Raw genomic sequence first — 21,068 nt, forward strand, 5'->3', positions numbered from 1 at the left:
TCGGCAAAAGGAAGAACAATCGAAACTGAATTTATGTAAACACACACATATATAAATGTGCAAGATGGTAGTAATAAGAAGGAAACCTGCTACAAACTGAAAGCTGCATGCAACAATTCAGATAAGAGAGAATCGGAACCTAAACATCAAATGATTTGAAGCTGACTACCACTACTCGATTGTTGCTACTCAACAAAAGGTGAGGTGATGCTGACTTTCCCGTCCGCAGTTTAGACATGATGATGACCTCCTCGCTGTAATAAATTTACATGGAACTGAAGAGGAACTCATCTTCCTGTAGGAGACTGTCTTCACGTTGATTTAATTGGTGTGCTCTACCCAGAGGACCCTACAGATATTCATGATATTGGTAATAGCAGGGGGAAATTAATGTGATTTTTGCACCGGTGTGAGGCAAAAAGATGAATCAAAGGTGCAAACACTTCATCTGGTTCTCATATAGTTACTGAAATCCACAAAGGATTTCGAAAAGAATGAAAGAGACAAAAATAACAGGGTGATTACAGTAGATATATAGTAGTTCTCATACAGTTATATCATTTTGTGACAAAATTGGCAGAATATTCAGTTATATTTACCATTGCATATTACCAAGAAAATTGTAGAACCCCCCAAACAATCCTCCTCGAGCACTTTCTAGTGGACTCTATCTCTTAAATCTTCGGTCTAATAAGAGGAATGATGATAATTAAGAGCATAAACTTCTTTAAAAGAAAAATACTAAGAAAACTAATATAAAGGTCAAGTAAATTTTCATATACGCTAATAATTGTACGCTCATGCTGTCCATGTTGATAAATACACTCTATGGTAATGCACAAAGGATTACAAATTGATATCCTAATTTATCCTAGGATGAGCTGTCCAGTTTGATTGGCATGATTTCACGCATTAATAATAATTAACTGCCACCGCAGGTAAATTACCACACTTTTCATTGGTGCATGTTCATATATTGTTCCTCAAATGCGAACTTGGTCCTAAGATGGAATCTAATAGCCAGATATGGTAGTTATAGTAGTATAACAGGTAGCTAAATACAGCAGGACCAACACATTCAGTAGCCACGACATTCTGTCATCGTGTTTGGGAGTCTGAAATTTTGCAACGAAGGAGGTGGCCAATACTAAGATTTTTTTCCCCATCCATGCATCATGTGGTTTCTCTGTTCCATCAGAAAAAACAAACACTAATTTCCCTATTTGGCTGTTCCAGATACAATTTACATCAAGAAAGAATTTCAATTAGCGACCATGTAGCCACCGTTAGTGTGTGCATATGAGAAAAAAAATCAGCAAATAGCATGCTTAATTTAGTTCCATCTAACATGTTCACAGAACTTAGCAAATCTAGCATCCAATCTCCCTGTTGTGCATCCATGCACTAAATCACTAAGTATCATCCAGAAGGAACAAAAGAAAATAAGGCAGATAAAGCCAAACCTGGGGGTTGGAGCCTTGGAGGATTGACACCATTACAGGGCGCTTGTCATACCTTATCCGTAATCCGATCTCTCACGAATACATATTGTACAAGTCGTACGCCTCGCCAAGTGAGTAGAAACTAAGACATAGTTCAGGACAAACTACACTTTTCATCGCTTCCTCTGCATACTTGCGAGTTGACTGCTCTAGGGCACTCATCCAAGATGGACACTGTTTTCTGTCCGGCAGCGCACTCCCAAGATGTAATCTGATTTTCCAGTGAATAAAATCTTTGTAAGTTTCCACAGGAGGGAACACAGGAGCTCCAAAATGAAATGTTGGCAAGCAGGACTGCTGGATGAATATCAGATGCGACCACACCTTACATGCCACCATGCTTCCATTTTTCAAGAAACATATTCAAATGTTTTAAAAAAAAATAACAAGATTTTGAGCGCCCACAAGGCATGTGCCTACAATCTATAAAGTTTTCACATAAAACTTGCCAGGAAACAGAAAAGACAAATTCAGTATGAATGGTGTCCTAAAATATACAAAAGCCAGAGTGACAATATTCACAATCAGATTTGTCATATTTGTTTCTACGAGTGCATTTCGAGTCTTGACTTGAACTTCTTACATATTGTATACACATGCCTTCTGGAGTCTGGACACTGCAACTTTTCCACAATTTTCCGCAGCATCTAAATGTCCTTTTCTAAAAACTGTATCATGGGACCATCTACGGTGTGGGAGCATAAGCAATCTCCCCCAGAACTATCTATTCGCATCCTACACCACATGAACGAACATTTTCATCCTATTTGGTCAGCGGGTCGTACTTACAACTAGCATGGCAGCGAATTTCACCCCCGTCGTACGACGACAGAGCAGCATTCAACAAAACGATAAAACAGGTGGCCAGGATTGGCTTCAGGCCGTACCTTTTTGTCCATCCAGGCGCCTCCGGATTCACCCTGTCTGTCGACTCTGCCGACTGCCTCCCGCCGCCGGCGCCCGTCGCCCTGCGGCCTACCCTGGCTAGCGCCGCCAACACGCTGGCCGCACCAGTAGCCGGCATTCGAGTGAGCCGGCTCAGCGCTCGTGTCAGCAATCCGCGGAAGGACCGCCAGAGGAACCAGATCTGGTTGGTCCAAGCTGTCCCAAACTCTCCCCGGACTGGAAACCTGCAAGTCAAGCCCAAGGGGGGCGGCGCAACCATGGTCAGGCGGCCCTGTCGAGTGGACACCGAAAACTGAGAGATCTCAGAGTAGGCAGGATTCACTTACCTGTCGACAACATCCAACAGGAACTCCAGGCCAGCATCTTCTATCGCTGGTTAGCCGGAGCCACCACATCCTTCCACTGCCCTGGGAGGATGGTGGATGGCTGTCCGCGGCGGCGGCTGGTTTCGAGAAGCACCTAGGTTTGGGGTTGGTGGCACTGTAGCTTTGCAAAGTGGCGGCCCCACAACGACCAGTTGCGCACGGGGTCCGGCTGTTACACGACGGCTCAGGTTGAAACGTCCTAAAAAGTAAACTTTCTGATCCATGGACCAGGCAAAACCGCGCGCCGACGGCCATCGACCCATACGGTTTGGGCCTGCTTCGACGCACTGTTCCCTACGTACGCGAGCTGTATCTCGCTTTTTCAATGCAATCGGCGCAGGCGTGTCAGATAGAATTTTACGAATCCCCAGACCATAACCAACGTGAACGATTTCGGGTCCAGCTGCGCTCGGGCACCGAATTGCTGCTCTCGTTGTTCCCTCTTTGATGAGCAGCAGAGAGAGAGAGACCGGTAGGGGAGCGGCGAGCGGCGAACTCACCACACACCAGTCCGGTCCTGTCTCGTTGTCCTTTCTTGCCGGTCTCCCTGATGGACCATGCCATTGTCCACTGGACATTGGCCCGGTCCCAACCGAACCCAATTTGCCTGGCCGGCCAGTCTTTGAGGCGCTGTTGACCCTTGTTGCCTGTTGGTATCCCCGCAGTACACAGCTTTGACTACTTCTGCCGTTGGGAAAGCTCATCGGGGCCCTTGCCGGAGGGAAAGCCTGAACCTTCCTCTTCCAGCCACTCCGAGCCGGCCGGCCTCACGCGACCGACGCACGCACGCACGTGGTGGCCTTTGCCGCCCTTGCCTTCCAACCATTCGTTTCCAAGGCGGACGCTTGGCGGCAACTTGAAAACATCCAACTTCAATCAATCATGAAAAAAAAGGCATTTGTAGCATGAGTGAACTTATTAATTGCCTGGCTAACCATATATTACTTCTAGTACCAAGTTTAGGTTGCAACCCTATGTTACTTCTCGGTAGCCAATAAATGACGCTCTTTTTAATAAATAAATAAATAATAAATGACACTATTCTTATTTGAACTCTACATGTTTGCATTTCGAACCGTCCCCCATAGCCGACATAGAGGCGGTTGCGGTTCTGACCCCCAGACGAAAATTGATGCTCCGAGCCATTGTTTGTTTTAGTAACCTATTATTAATGGTTCATTTGCGCTGGTGAATTTGTTGGTTGATTGTACAAAGTCAAGGATAGAGCGCAAAGTTGTGCCCTATGGGGCTCCATGGAGACCTTTTTTGTTGTTGAAAAAACATCAAGAGCCATATTTAAAAGTTTCAAAAAAAATTATGTGAAAAGTTGTTTGTGTTCACTACGGATATGTAAAGAAAATGTTTAAAACTATATAATGACGTGTAAGCTACCAAAAAATAATCTCGGGCAAACAATAAAATTGGCCCTTCTTACACACACATTTTCTTTTCTTTTTCTGCATGCCAGCGTATGAAAGTATATCATTATAAAATTTGACAAATATGTAGTCTACATGTATATGTGCATGTATAATTCTTCTCTTTAGATGCATACGTATAGTCAAGGGTAGCCTCGCACCCTCTAGATGGAGCTTATCTAGCCCTTCCCGCATCCTTTAGTCCATCAAACTCCGCCCTAACCTTTAACCCTCTAAATTTTGCGGCACTAAACTTTTGTGCACATAGTCCTTCCCCAAACTTAATCCCTCGACCAAACGCGACACCACATGGAGCCCTCTGTTCTTCTCCCTTTTTCTTCTTCTTCTCCTTGCCAACGATGACTTCTGACCACTAGATGATGACCATGAACTGGCTAGGGCCTAGCATAGAGAATCCGCAAAAGTAACTTGATAGAGGTTCGCCGCACACGACGTAGGCCTGCAACGAAGGAGTCGTGAAAATAGACAAAATTCGTCCTTCACTGGCCACCGCTTGGTCACTTATTCGTGTGAATGAATTCCTCTCCTCTTCACGGCGGCGTGGTCTGGAACGTGTTGATTCCCTGAAATCGGCAATAGCGGCTGGCGATCACGTTTCTTTGTGTGTTTTCTCCATGTAGGTGATGTTTTCTCTCTAGGTGCTCTTCCACGCTTGGGGATGCTTTGTTCGTGGCGGGGACAACGGGAAGGAGCACCGCCGTGGCCGCGGACGACGGGAAAGACAGATAAAGTGATTTTTTTTCTTTGTCGTGATATGGCGGGAGACGATGGAGATAGGGAGTCGCCGTGCGACAGGGTGGGCCGGGGTGGCCTTGTCCAACCAAGACGTGTGACCGCTCAAAAATAAAAATAAAAACAAGTCGTGCGCAATACCTCTTTTTGTTTTGAAGTTTCATTCCTCATTTTCAGTGAGAGTTGCCTCTCCTAACCAAAATTTGAACGAGAGGAACAATTTGAAAGAAGAAAAGCTTTTTTTTGGCTTAAAAATGGTTTTGGGGGAAACGGTGGGATGCTCTCATATGAGGCGCGCCCCTTGGCCCTGAGCCCCTGACACCCCCACCCTCCTCTCCCCCCTCTCCCTTTCCAAAGTAGTACTAGTACACACAGCCGCTGCTGCGCTAGCTCCTCCCCCCCCCCCCCCCCCCCCCCCAATCTCTCCGCCGGCAGCTCACCGGAGGCGATGCTGCGCAGGAGCTACCGATGGTTGGATGCCCAGCCACGGAAAGTCCCTGTTCGCGGAGCAGTGTTGCCGACCAAGCCGGGTTCCGCCGGGTGCGACCCCACTCCGGCGACGGCGGCGGCGGCGGCTACCCGGCCTCCCGATGGTGGCGTCGTCGTCGAAGCCGCGAGCGCGAAGATCCCGCCGAGCCTCATGCAGAAAGCGACATGCTTTCGTCCGCCGATCTCCAGGCTTCGTCCGCTAGGGTGGCCTTCCACCTTGGCCACTCCACCTCGGAAGTGCTGCTACCCCACTCCGGCGACGGCGGCGGCTACCCGGCCTCCCGATGGTGGCGTCCTCGTCGAAGCCGCGAGCGCCAAGATCCCGCCAAGCCTCATGCAGAAGGCGACTCGCTTTCGTCCCCCGATCTTCAAGCGTCGTCCGCTACCACTGGTAGAAAAAGGGCCTATTGTCCCGGTTGGTAAGGGCTTTTTGTCCCGGTTTTTGAACCGGGACAAAAGGGTCGTTACTAATGCCCTAACCCTTTAGTCCCGGTTCTTACATGAACCGGGACAGATGGGCCTCCACGTGGCTGCTGCGGCCAGCCCAGTTCGGGGGGCCTTTGGTCCCGGTTGGTGACACCAACCGGGACCAATAGGCATCCACGCGTCAGCATCTGGCTGGAGCTGAGGTTTTTTTTTTGAAAGGGGCTGATTTAGGGGTTTTGGGGGTTAATTTAGGTTGTTATTAGGTAGCTATTAGAGAGAAGTGTCCTCTCTTATATCTCTGTGCTTGGTTTACCAACGCTACGTACTGCTATGCCTAAACATGGCTTAGATTGAAGTGAAGGCAACATGTGGTGCATGTCGAAAGTAATACTAGTCCTAACTTGATCAAGTTTGGATTGTACTACTTTCGACATGCACCACATGCATGTTGCCTTCACTTCAATCCAATCCATGTTCATTTCACCCGCTGATATATAATAACTCTTCATGCGCGCATCATGCATCATCATATATAATAACAAGTCCTACTAATCATCATCATACAACTTCTACTCGTTATTAATAACCAGTCATACGATCATCATCCTCATAGTCATCGAACCAACCCTACTTAATTATTCTTAGCACATGATCATCAGTATTAGGTAGGACCGAAATACCCTCTTGAAGGTAAAATAGCATAAAACAATATAGACCCTGACTCTCCATTATGCAGAATGGAGATCATCCTGTCTCCTATTCTTGCGCTTCGCTTCCTTTTGCTTCCAAGAACCTCCTTGCGTCTGTCCATATATTTTTTCCATTCTTTGATTTGCATGTCTCCACTTCTTTTAGAAATCCGGTATGCACAGTTGAGATTCATAGGATGACCTGGTTGTATGTTCAAAACATCAAGCCTACCATTCTGATACATCAAATGAGGCACACAATCCTCTGGGATTATCTGTTGAAAAACATAGTAATAACTTCATAGTTAGCAATGATGTACTAGTTTTAGAAGTATGCAAAAGATGCACGGATGTCGTAATTGTAAGAAATCTTACCAGGGTATCTCCATAGTAGTTACCGTAGTTCAACACGTGCACTAGTGGCACGTATTGACCATAATGTGGAGGAGTTTTACAATAGATATTGTAATTCTCAAGATCAGTACAAAATCCGACCAGATGAGTTTTCTCCTTATAAGTTAACTCAGAGCCATCGGTGTAGTAGGTTCTGTCTACCATGTTTCGCACATTGTTTGAACAATCAAAATAAGCTGTCAATGAAAATAAGTTGTCAACTATTTTGAAATGAACAATATAAATTAGCTAATAACTATGTTTGAGAAACTCACATAGCGGTAGAATTGGAGGCATATCAACAAGGACCCAAATGTCCATATTGTCTTGCTCAATGTCAGGATCACCAAGATCCATGGTGACAAGCATACCCTCATCAAAACCATACATCTTGCAAAATGCTTCCCAATTTTTGCAACCAAAATGGGTTACGCTCTCAGAATTATACAGCTTTACTTCAAAATCTATATCATGATGGGTCCTTAGGTGAATTTTCTTTGTTTCCATACTTTCATGGTCTTCAAAACCCATCCTCTCTGAGACGTAGCGTCTTGCATGTCATGGGATAAGCTAGCCGAATTGTAAAAGATTAAAAGTACACGTTGAGATAGTTTAAGTCGTGCTTAATTACGAAAAAATAACACTTGTCGTCGTTGCGTATCGTTTCAACATCGAAGGTCTCCTCCAGCTTAATACTGAAGCGCCGATCTTCGTCCAGGTGAGGCCTGTCGCACTGACCTCGGTCGTCGTGGCACCAGTCGCAACTCCGGGAGACTTTCGTCGTCCGAGTACGACATTTCCTATGTTCATAATTCAAATATTAAACGTCTACAATTAAATATATGTACTAAAAACCTAAGTTAGATCATTATTATTCATCACGGGTTGACTATCGGTTTGTCTAGTCTTTACTTGAAAACTCTCAGCTCACGTGGTGTATACATTCGACCATTGGTGATGGTCGCTCCTCCATTTGTCCCCGAGTGCATTACACCAAAATGTCTAGCACACGGGAACAAAGGAGAAGCGACCCCCATGACAACAGTCGGGATTCTTCGTCCTCTCATATATATATGGTGGAACTCTCCCTCACTGATTCCTCTCTGACATTTGCGACCGTCGGTGATGGTATGGTAGCTCCTCCTTTCGTTCTCGAGTGCATTACACCAAATTGTCTAGCACACGGGAACGAAGGAGAAGCTACCCCCACGACAACAGTCGGGATTCTTCGTCCTCTCATATATGATGGAGACTCGACAAACTTACAGTCAACCTGAAATATCGTTTGATTATCTTTCTAAAAGAGGATTTGGCTAGTCTCACCTCGATGTCGGAGGGGGCGGTGACGGGGACGACGGCGGGGATGATGGAGGGGCCGGGGGCTCCTAGATTTCTGCGGAAAAAAAAACCCTATAAGCTATCAACTAATCATATGCATACGCCTTGCATAGTGCTCTCCAATTTTAGCATTCAAAGTAGGAGTAGTTTTCCACTTTGAGCATTCAGTAAGCAAAATCAAATCACAAAATAAAGTAGTATTCAAATTAGGATGCATTCAATTATAAGCAAAACTACATCATCTCCATGCGTCCGTACATCGTCGAATATTATCACTAATACACCTCGAATACTATCATACATATAGCATCGCTAGTACAGCTAGAACAGTAGCGCCCGACAGGTATCGGCGCGGGCGGTGGACACCCAAAGGGACGGAACCATCACAGGATCATAGCTCCAGTGAGATCCCTGAAGAACCTGCCAGGTATTGTCGAACCTTCCCTCCAACGCAACCATGTAGCGACGGACGTGCTGGTCCTCCTCGCTGATACGGTGACGTACCACCTTCGCGGTGTCCGGAAGCCTCGGCACCATCACTGGCCCACGCGACCGCCACCAAACAAGGATCGGGTCAACGATGGGCTGGCTCCTCACCAACCTACGCCCACCGGAAGGTAGCACCTCCCAAAACCAGCCCGGCGGAGCCCAGTCCCTGACATGGCCCCTCTGATCAAGCCGGCCTCCTCCGCCGAGTCGACGACGAGGATGCGGGATAGGCATCGTCGACGTCGATGCGGGATTAATTGCTTGAAATAAAAAAAATAAACTAGTTCTATTAATTTTCTTGCTAAAATAAAGTAGTTCAACTACTAAGCACTTACTATAAATAAATAAAATAAAGTAGTTCTTACTAAAAATAAACTACTTCTATATATAGTAAAATAAAGTAGTTTTATTAAATCAACTAGTTCAACTACTAATTAAGCACTTACTATAAATAAAATAAAGTAGTACTTACTAAAATAAACTACTTCTATAGTAAAATAAAGTAGTTTTATTAAATCAACTAGTTCAACTACTAAGCACTTACTAAAAATAAACTTGTTTAACTAGTTCTATTATATTTAACTAATTCAACAATTTTTTTTCTAAATATGCACATATATATACATAAATTGATAAAAAAACATCTAATTCAACTAATCTAAAATACATGGAAAAACATCTAATTCAACTAATCTAACTAATTTTATTAAACACTTACTAGTATATATACATGGAAAAAATACATATACAAAAAAAATGAAAAAAAAGGATTCGAGGCGGCGGCGGCTCACAGCGGGGCCGGCCGGCTAGGGCGACGGCGGGGGCGGCGACGGCGTCGACAACGGCGACGGTGGGGGCGGCGGACGGCGTCGGCGTGCAGAGGATCCGGGCGCGCGGAGCAGGGCACAGGCGACGGCGACGGCGTTGGCGGCGGACGGCGACGGCGTGGGCAGCGGACGGCGTCGGCGTGGGCTCCGGGGCGGGGGCGGCAGACGGCGACGGCGTCGGCGTGGGCTCCGGGGCGGGGGCGACAGCGACGGCGTCCGGCAGCCTGGTGGCGTCCTCTCCGCGCGCGTCGTCGGGGGCGAACTGCAAGATGCAAACCAAAATTTTCACAAGTGTGCCTTATATACATGAAGCTTTAGTCCCGGTTCTTGTCACGGACCGGGACAAATGCCCCTCTTTGGTCCCGGTTGGTACCACCAACCGGGACCAAAGGCCTCTTTTCAGCAGCCCAAAGGGCGGGAAGCGGCGGCCTTTGGTCCCGGTTGGTGGCACCAACCGGGACTAAAGGGGGGCATTGGTTCCGGTTGGTGCCACGAACCGGGACCAAATGTGTGCATTGGTCCCGGTTCGTGGCACCAACCGAGACCAATGTCCTGCGCCTGCCAAAGCCGCGGTGCGGTGGGATATTTAGTCCCACCTCGCTAGCCGAGGAGCGGCAGGACCTGTTTATAAGCCCTGCCCCGCCATCTCCATTGAACTCCTCTGAACTGCAGGCCTCTGGGCCTAATCTTGCACTGCTATGCCTGTGGGCCTGCTGGGTTTTCTGCGGGCCTGAATCCTGGCCCATGGATGGGTTTCTAGTCGTATTCAGGCCGTGATGGCCCAGTAGGTGGCATTTTTTTATTTTTCCCAGTTTTTTTTGCTTTATTTATTTTATTTTGTTTCTACTTACTACAAAATACTTATTTATTTTATTTTATTTTGTTTCTAATTACTTATTTATTTTACTTTATGATAATTCTTTTTGCTATTAAAGTTTCTATTAAAAAAAGTTCTTTATGAAAATTCTTTTTGCTTTTCATGATTTTGAACAGAAAATACTTCGATAATTTTAGTTGCATCAATTTTATATGATTTTAGTTTCAATAATACTAGATGTTTCTTATAATGTTTTGAACAGAAAATACTTTGTTAATTTTAGTTTCATAAATTTTATTAAAGTTTATTTTATTTTGTTTCTACTTATATATTTTAATAAAGTTTATATTATTTTGTTTCTAATTACTTATTTATTTTATTTGTTATTTTTCATGCACCATTTTTAATGCATTTACTAATTATTTTGAGCTATAAGACTCTAAAATTGAAAAGCATTTCAAATGAACTCTGAAAAGGTTGAAAGTTGGCATGGTATCATCATTTCATCCACATAGCATGTGCAAGAAAGTTGAGAGGGTTACGGCAAAAACTGGATGCACTTCGTGTACAAAATGGACAATCTCTTTCAAAGTATCAGGATTTCATATGGAAACTCGTCTGTTACAAAGGGATTTCATTTTTTAAAACTTATTTGAACTCCTGACTTTTTGTGTGTTCAAAATGCACCATTCAAAGCCACATCATCATTTTTCAATTCTTTCTGACTTCATTTGTTATTTTTCATGCATTTACTAATTATTTTGAGCTATAAGACCCTAAAATTGAAAAGCATTTCAAATGAACTCTGAAAAGGTTGAAAGTTGGCATGGTATCATCATTTCATCCATATAGCATGTGCAAGAAAGTTGAGAGGGTCCCGGCAAAAATTGGATGCACTTCGTGTACAAAACGGATAATCTCTTTCAAAGTGGGTCCCGGCAAAAATTGGATGCACTTCGTGTACAAAACGGATAATCTTTTTCAAAGTATCAGGATTTCATACGGAAACTCGTCTGTTACAAAGGGATTTCATTTTTTAAAACTTATTTGAACTCCTAACTTTTTGTGTGTTGAAAATACACCATTCAAAGCCACATCATCATTTTTCAATTCTTTCTGACTTTATTTGTTATTTTTCATGCATTTACTAATTACTTTGAGCTATAAGACCCTAAAATTGAAAAGCATTTCAAATGAGCTCTGAAAAGGTTAAAAGTTGGCATGGTATCATCATTTCATCCACATAGCATGTGCAAAAAAGTTGAGAGGGTTCCGGCAGAAGGTGGATGCACTTCGTGAACAAAATGGACAATCTCTTTCGAAGTATCAGGGTTTCGGACGAAAACTCATCTGTTACAAAGGGATTTCATTTTTTAAAACTTATTGAACTCCTAACTTTGTGTGTGTTCAAAATAAACCATTCAAAGCAGAGACTGATTTTGAATGGTGCATATTCAACACACAAAAAGTCTGTAAAGATCGCCAACCCCAACATAAAAAAATGAGCATAGATGCGCCTATAGAGAAAATTCAACCTAAATTCATAATAAATTTCTATGAATTTCAGAGAAACTCACTATGAATTTAGGTTAAATTCCCTGTATAAGGGCATCTATTTTCATTTTGAGAGGAGCTCAACAAGGCAGAGAGGGACGAGCTTATAAACCGATGTGAGCGCCCTTCGGTTGGCGAGGTGGGACTAAACTCTGGCCGCAACGAGGACCAACCCTTTTGTCCCGGTTTGTGGCACAAATCGGGACTAATGGTCATGGGCCAGGGGCGAGGCGCATTGGTCCTGGTTCGTGCGTTGAACCGGGACCAAAAGGTCTAAACGAACCGGGACCAGTAGCCCACGTGGCCCGGCCGGCCCCCTGGACTCACGAACCGAGACTAATGCACCTCATGGGTCCCGGTTCGTGCGGAACCGAGACTAATGGGCTGGCCAGGCCCGAATGAAAGCCCTGTTTTCTACTAGTGTATGGTGGCCTTCCACCTTGGCCACTCCACCGCCGAAGTGCGACCTCGACGTCCAAGTCGGGAGTTGCCGCCTCAGGCCTCCCCGCTCTCTTGCTGTGCTTCCAGCAGACAGGTCGAGCGACCATGGCTTCACTTCGCCTGCCAGCGGCGACATCTCCCTCGCAGGCTGCTCGAAGGAAGAGCAAGTCCCGCCAGCAAAAGACACGACTTTTTCTCATCCTCGAGTTGAAAGGTACTGCACTTTCATCGTCCCTCGATTGTGCTCAATATGTAGTATCACTTCAGTGGGAAATTTGTGTTATTTGCAATGGAAAAATTATACTGCATCTTCCAAGATTGTTTTTGTGTGTGCTCAGTGTCATGTTATTTCTGTCCCCAAATTAATGTGCCATATAGCTACAGCACAAACATTGTATTTTCGAAGTAGTTGTATTTTATTTGCGGTGCCATCATGATAATGATCTCCTTATGTTGATTGTTGCAGAAAGGTGAACACCCAGCTGATTCCTCTTGCGACTCATGATACATTTGATGAACACCCAGGGCCATACAATGGCAGTGTTCACAGACAAATGAAGGCGTTTGGGGTGCATGGTGTGCACTTCACTTCTCTCCAGAAGCCTACCCGCTCTCTTCCTGCGCTTCGAGCCAGGTTGAGCCAAGGTGTCACTTCTCCTACCAGTGGCGACACCCTCCTCCCTGGCGAATGTTTGTGCTTGAAAGAAATTGATCAAGTCCCGCCAACAAAAGACACCAGCTTTTCTCATCCTTCAGAAAAAAAAGGTACTGGACTTCCATCGTTTCTCGTTTGTGCTCAATTGGTCTCACTTCAGTTGGAAATTTGTGTTATTTGTGCTCAAAAGGTGTGCGCAATGTTTTTTCTCTCGTTTGTGCTCAATCTGTCCAATTTGTGTTATCTGTAATTGATTCACTTTAGTAGATTTGTTATATGCTGGATCTATGCCACAGCAATTCTTTGGAAGTTCAGGCTTAATCACCTTGTCCACAACATTGTGTGGATGAGGCAAAGTTGCAACATTTGTTATTCTATTTCTGTTCTCAAATGTGCCATATAACCACAGCAAAAAGACTGTAGTTTCGAAGTCATTGTATTTTCTTTGCGGTGTCTTCATGATAATGATCTTGTTATGTTGATTGTTGCAGAAACTACAACACTCCACACATGATGTCTCTTGCAAATCTTGATATGTTTGATGAAAACCAAGGTCTTGCGAAGATGATTATTTTAGAGCAGCCAAGATCTTGCAAAGATGATTATTTCAGAGCAGCAACCACAATGGTTCCAGAGAAGCTAGAGCTGTTTCTAGAGCATGGCGTGAAGATCACCTCTCCTCAAGAACCATGCAAGTACTTTATGAGATCTCTCATGGATGAATTTGACAGAGCAAGCAAACTGTCCGCAGAAGTTGGTGCAGATGCTCTGATCCAGAAGCGATCGAAGAAGTTATTCTCAGCCCAACAGTTTGATGGAAGTATGAGACCGAAAATGGTCCAGAAATGGGGAAGCAAGACGATAGCATATGGCATATCAAGACGGTGCTTTTCAACAGGCCCGGCTGATCATAAGACACCTCTGTCACCACTTCCTCCCCTTCCTGATAATCTATTGGAAGTAGTGCGGCCCTTTACCGAGTCTGAGACAAAACCTTTCTATATTCATGTTGTTCTTGCAGAGGCTTTCATTCAGGCTGTCAAGACTGATAACACAGTTGTTACAAATGCATTGGAACCTAGCTCTCTTGAGAAGATCTATCATCAGCTAGTCAGACCAGCACTATTGCCCAGAGGGATGGTATTCCCATATAAATTGCATGATAAAAGAACTCAACCTGTACACAACAGGTTTAAGAAGATCACCCAGAAATATCCAATCTATATGACCAGTGTGGATATCATGGTAGCTCTCATAACAACGGAAAGAAATAAATGGTTACCGTTGCTTGATAATTTAAGCAAGAAGCACATATATGTGATTGAAGACTGGAATCAGAGGTTCTATACATCCACAGGGTACACCATACAGGATTATGGTCTACGAGTTGGACCCAATAAAGGAAAAGGGTACTATCGTGGGGAATGTGATGGTTCATTCAACCACAAGACGAGCTTAGCCAAAATAACAGCAAAAATATGGCTTGATGATCAAATTGTTTGCTGCGCTGTTTGCTATGACATTCCGTGTAAAGATTCTGTGCATGCAGAGGCCCTCGCCATGTCCTATCTTCTCAAGATAGGAGCCCCTTTCAAAAAGCGCAAGTTTTATCAGATTGCGAAGTTGTTATCAATATAATAAAAGGATCGAAGCAAGTTGGTCCTTCTGATAAAAACTATGATACCTTTATGCAACTACGGATTTTGGCAGCGCAATACGAGGAGCTTATACCAAGACTGGAAACCAGAGAGAAGCTGAGTTTTTCTGATAGTCTTTTAAGGAAGAAATCACAACCAAAGTACACGCTTGAGTATGTGAAAGACATGTTGGAGAGGTGGGCGCCACCATTGAGAGGATCCCCAGTGTTCATGGTTGGTGACCATCCGACGACAGCGATGAAGAAACTAGGTGCACATCTCTCTACTCTTATGATTATCTCTCCCATTGAAAAACTGAATGCAAACTAACTTTTAGTGTTCACAACTCTTCAATTGCAGCAAGCAATACGATTATCCTGAATGAGTTTCAAAACAGATGTTATTGTGAGGTTGAGAAAGATACCGACAAGCTATCTGCTCTATTTCACATAATATCAGCTCTTGGGGCCTACGACATCCACCTGATTGTCAACGACTTGGAAACAAGGCCTGAGCTGAAACAACAGTTCATTGAAATGTTTGGGCCTTGCAAGGTATCCTGGAAGGATGGGCGGCGGTACTTCTTGAAAGTACCAAGGCCAGCACTGTATTCATATATTGAGCCAAAGATGCGTCTGTTTGTTGTCTTCGATGCAGCAGATGCAAGGGACTGCTTCATGGGTGATGACGATATCTTTGTGGTGCTGTTGTCAACCCCGAAAGAAAGGGTGCTCATGAATGAGCTGAGCATCGAGTTGTTCAGCCCAATTAGCTATGTGTCGTTTCACAGATGTGAGTTTATATCAACATCCCAAATACAACAACAATTGTGGAGGTGTGAGAGGTTTACGCTAACTTACATTTTCCTGTGTAGACACAAATGCTAACCAAAAGGGCTCACAAATCACAGAAGAACAGAAAAAAGAGGAATCATGTGGAGATCTGGTGAGTATCAAACAACTTCTTTTGAATTCTTTGCATGTTTGACAAAAACCATATCTGTAGCATTCTCCCTATGTTCCAAAATAGAGTAGTTGTTTTCTTTTCCTTTAAAGATGAGCTTACTAGTTCACAAAGTTGCTCCTTTTCCAAGCCTCCCCTCTCACATCTTCACCAGGAGACAAAGATGCCCCCTCCAACTCTTACTGCAACCTTATTGCAACTAACTTAGGCCTATCCTTTGTCCAAACTGAAATCCACTCAATGCAGGTGGATTTTGTTCCAACCACTATCTCAGCTTCTCCATGCTTCACAACGAAACACTCCTTTTGCCTAGAAAAAACAACAATGAACAGTTACTATGGAGTATGGACTGAATTGAATCAGTAATACTTGGTAGCAGTCACCACTCACCAGTACTGGATTGGTTTCAAAGCAAGCCAAAAGCATGGTGCTTAGTTAACTTAACCTGTATAACTCTGTTGTTAAGTAGAAACAATGTATGTACTAGCCGCAACTTGTGCTCTGCTTTTCATGTGACGCTCATATTTGCTAATTTTGCAGTAGTAGCAGCTTCAAGAACTTTGTGGTTCAGGCGAACCTTTGAGACAGGGTTGTAATTCAGCGAGTGCACGCCGAGCACTTCATGTCGCAATTTTTGATTCAATCAAGACCAACTTCATGTCGCAATCTTTGATTCAGTCAAGACCAACTTCATGTCGCAATCTTTGAGAAAGTGTTGTAATTCAGCAAGTGCACACCAAACACTTGTAGTTACCATTCTCATCTTATGAATTCAACATGTAAACCCCCTCTCTAAATTTGCACTATTTTCAGCATTTGTTTCCTTAATAGTTGTGGCAACTACCTCCCTTGGCCAAGTTGGATCACTATTTCTTCTTCAGAAGTATACATGTGGCTAAGTATTTACGGTTATTTGTTTGAATAGTGTCGATGAAACGAGTGCACAACAGTAGCGGGCAGCACAATTATAATGTAGTATAATATAGCTCTCATAGTGAAATTTGTGGCCAGGCAGAACCTTGTCAGCTACGTACTAGACATGATTTAGTTCTGAACATGGTTCACTGTAACAGCCACGCTCAGGAAGGGGTAGCTCAAGGTCTAAAGTGTCATTTATTAATTTAGCCTAATACTCACCCGGGCTAACTTGTGTTTATTAACTTAGCTTGGGATGGACTCTTCCCTAATACTCACCTCCCTTCTCTTTCCCGATCTGCCTCGGATCATGTGCCAGTTCTGGTTTATGCTTCATAATAAATGTGAAATCACTAGTTAAGGAGTATCCCCCGCAAAGTGTCATGTTGTCGAGGCTCGGTAGACTTTTCCGGGGCTCTTCGCATTCGACACTTGCCGCGCGGGCAGGAGCTCCACCGTGATTCCCAGTTTCTGGTTTTTTGCTTTCTAGTTTTTCCTTTTACACTTTAGTCCTTTTTTTTAGGTTCTCTATTGTGACTTTTGATTTATTTCTCAGATATGTCTTCCTCTCGTGTCGCTGTCGCCGCCGCTGGTTCCGTCGTGCGTTTGCCCCATGCTAGGCCTGCTTACTCGCCGCATCTGCCTGTCTACGGCTACCCTTACTCATCGACGGTAATCGTGTTCCCTCATTCCTTGGTTTTCCCTTTTTTTCATTTTATTTCCGGGAAATGGAGTTTTATGTGGTAATTACCCGGAGGTTGGGGGGGGCTTTTAACACTATCAAATGTCAACTTTCAACTCGATTGTGCAATCAGTTCTTAATAGTCACTGTTAAGAATAGAAGCAATTCTTTGAAATAGGAAATATAAAAAAATGAAAAGAATCAAAGTAATGTTTGGTGTGCCAAAAAAGGCGAGCATACTGGTTTTCAAATACAAAGCAGGACTTACGGACGAGTAATTAATAATACAAGTTGTTGTTTTCTCTCACAAGTGCTTAGCAGAAGCAGTATGCAATTTTGCCGCTAAGTATACAAATTTCATATAGAGCCTTGGCATGAAAAATATATGCAAAGTTAAAGACTGTTTTCTACTAGGATATATACATAAAATTGGGAACTTTTGACAGATACAAACCCACAGCAACTCCAAAGAAAAAGGATTATGGGGGCTTTGTCGCATGTATTCTACTACAGTGTTAGTGTTACATATTTTATTTCACAGTATTTAAATCAGGATGGATCATATGCTATGACGAATTCCTGAAGCTCATACCTTTAAATACAAATAATTTTTTTTACTCTGCACAAAAAAAATAGAGATTTCGAGGGGAAATAAAGAATTTTTTTTTGCGGGGTGGAGGGGAAATAAAGATTTAGTGGGCATGATAAAAGACGAACCATGAGTCAAGAGTTTTGGACGCTTCTAAGTGCCCTGCGCATCATGCAAAGAGATCCTAAACTGACCATCCAGGACCACGTGATTAAGGAAGATGATAATCAAATCACCAGCCTTGAGCGAGTACTGGGAGATCATCCTGTGTAAATTTCCTGCACACATCTTTGCAAATAGAACATAGAGCAAGGATCCAAGAAAGAGAAGAGAGGACATTCAACTACCTTCGGTATCTCGATCCAGATCCAGAAGGAGGAGAGAGGTCAGGGATCTCGATTTCTGCTTCTTCTTCTACTGATTAATGGCGTCCGCTAGGGGGTGGGAGGGGAGGGGAGCGGGGATGGGGGCGGGGGTTAAATAAGTACTCCCTTCTTTCACTTAGTGCATATATATAGATTTATATCAAACTTGGTCAAATTTACAAACTTTGATCAAGTTAAGTTCAAAAAAAATGGACCAAGTTTATAGAGAAAATAATTTATATCAACAATATCAAATGTATACAATATGACAGTATGTCTTATGATTATCTAAGCATACGTATTTCGTATTCTAGATGTATATATTTTTTCTCTACAAACTTGGTCAAAGTTTATAAAGTTTGACTTAAAAAAAAATTCTATATGCTCTACATTATGGAAGAGAGGTAGTATTAGATAGAGACACAATAAATGAGAGTAGGGATGCGTTCGGTTACATGCATCGTTTTTTGCCACTTTGCATACTTGTCCCAACTGGGCCTGGCTGAGCATATGCACGCAAAAAACCAACAACTGCATGTTGATTGGTTGCCTGCATCCCCCCTAGCCTACATGTGCCAGAACGGAAGGCCCGCTGTTTGGTTGTGGACTTGTTTGAGGGTGAACACAAGTCTGGTTGTTTGGTTACATCCAGGACAGTTGTGTGGTAATCTCCTCCTCGATATGCTGAGGTTCCCAGAGGCACGCATGAAGAACTAAGACCTAAACTAGAGCAACAGAATAAACTTAGGCACAAACACAAGTTTTAAGCCAACATAGTACGCTAAGTTTTAAACAAAACCCAAGTCTTAAACCAACAACCAACAAGGAACGGGCAACAGGAGCTCAGGCGGTCGCGGTGAAGGCGTTGTCGTGCTCCTTGCACTTGGTGACCACCTCCACGCCGTCGTCGTTGAAAATGATCACCTTCATGGTGTCGGGGGTCAGCAGCTTGAATCTTAGCATGTACCTGATCATGATCTGATGAACGGCGGCGAAAGTGACCCAACCTTGATCAAGGGTGACCATGCCGCTGATTACCCTCACCGTCACCCTCCATGCGTTGCTGGTGTTTGTCTTGAGCTTGAACTCTGTAGGGACAGCTGGGAAGTACTTCGTGAACTCCAAAGGCAATGGCAGACTCTCCAGCTTTGGAGCAAGGATAACCTTGCAGAAGTGGCTTGGTCCTGACTCCTGATGATAGTGGTCATAGTTTCCTCCGATTGGCGCTTGGGTGATCCTGCACCGGCACTTCGACAAATGGCGGCACGACCTCCTTGCCCTTCTCCAATGGTGGCGCGACCTCCTTGCCCTTCTTCATCTGCATTATGAACAACGCACAGTTCAATGGTCAGCATTCATTCATATCAACCTAACGCTCCTATATTAACCCACCCTACTAACCCAGCACCGCAATCAAACCCCCTCTGTTTCACCACCTCTCCTCTTCCACCTCTCTGTTTCACCACCTCTCCCTCGCCATGAGCTCCAACTCCAACCCCAACCCTTCCCTCGGGGCATTGGATGGAGGGCCTTCTTCCTTGGGTGATCGCTCGGTGACCGCAAGAAGTTCTAGCACGCCATGAAAGTGTGCTCGAACTTCAGCAGCATCGATGACATGCACAAGGAGGCTGATGCTATGATGAAGAAGGCTACGCCAGACGAGCTGAAGACACTGATTCTGGACCCAGCCAAGGGTGCAATGTCAGTGGACATCTTGCGTTGTGCCATAAATCAGGCAGACTCCGGCGATGCTGGACAACGGGCAAGATGGGCCAAGTACCGACAATACAAGACGCCTCAAGACCAGCATGCCGCGGCGTATGGAGTAGGACGTTCGGGTCGCCGGAGACCGACAACGACGAGGTGCAGATGGTGGCCACGGTGCCGGCGGTAGGCGACCGTGGCCCATCGTTCTTGACGAAGACGATAGGAAGAAAAGAAGATGGCTACCCCCCCCCCCCCCCCCCCCCCCCCCCCCCGCCACTCGACGCGACTCCAGGGTCGTCGTGGCTAGAGAAGAAAGTGTGTACCCCAATCCCCACCCCCGATGTAATCGAAAAATAACCTATGAGCCCTAGTAGCCGTCGGTGCAGAATCAATGGATGGCAATCCTCCACCCCCGATGTGTTCAATCCCCTCTCTAACTCTCCAATTGCGTGCTCAAATCTAATCTAGCCCGGGTCGAAAGCAGTAAGTCTAGAGAGAGGGCGAGGACTTACCGCCCTGGCCGATGCGCTCCAGTGGTAACCGTCGTCTTGGATCGCCCTGCTTTGAGTGTTCCTCTGGATGCAGGCCCAGAAGTGCTTTAATGTTCGTGCTATGGAGGCTCAAGAGTGAATGCGGATAACCAAACGGATCTGTTTTTTTTCGTGCGGGCCTAGCTGAGGTATATGCGGTCTACCAACCGCATCCTAGGTGAACGGCCTCAGCACTCAAATGTGCAGCAGTGAAAACTAATGTTAGTAAGGATGGAATATAGTAAGGATAGAACTCAGTCTTCCTTTCTTTTATGTCGTCTGAACTGAAATCAAGCAAAATAATAAAAATAAACATAAAAATGAATATTTCTCTGAAAAACATTTGATCTTAAGGAAAACTATGATGCTTGCTGAAGCACAATTGTAGTAAGCTCGGTTGGAAAAAGCATTTTTTGCCTCTGCCGGAAGCACAGTTTCCCGGTGCAGCAGAAGCACATGTGCCTCTAGGTCCTTTCAAAGGTTCAGTTGGAAAAAGCACACGTCGGGTTCTGGTTGAGGCACAGCTCTAACAAGGACCTGTGTTGTGCTTGTGTGTCTAAAATTTGACCTCTACAAGCTCAGATGGAAGAAACACAGTTGTGTCTCTTCTCGAGGCAC

General features: G+C 44.5%; 1 long non-coding RNA gene across 2 annotated transcripts; it reads right to left on the reverse strand.

Annotated features, from left to right (window-relative positions):
• On the reverse strand, positions 1 to 2,885 carry LOC120965175 (uncharacterized). Of its 2 annotated transcripts, XR_005757547.3 has the most exons (4): positions 2,735 to 2,885; positions 2,390 to 2,632; positions 1,464 to 1,713; positions 1 to 349 (listed from the first exon to the last, which is right to left on the reverse strand). It is a non-coding gene; the product is annotated as an uncharacterized lncRNA (long non-coding RNA). The 2 variants fall into 2 exon arrangements; XR_005757528.3 differs by lacking the exon at positions 1 to 349 and having other exon boundaries at positions 1,455 to 1,713.
• Between the last annotated feature and the right edge of the window lie 18,183 nt (positions 2,886 to 21,068).

This window comes from Aegilops tauschii, chromosome 1 (genome assembly GCF_002575655.3).
Source record: "Aegilops tauschii subsp. strangulata cultivar AL8/78 chromosome 1, Aet v6.0, whole genome shotgun sequence".
Lineage (NCBI taxonomy): Eukaryota > Viridiplantae > Streptophyta > Magnoliopsida > Poales > Poaceae > Aegilops > Aegilops tauschii.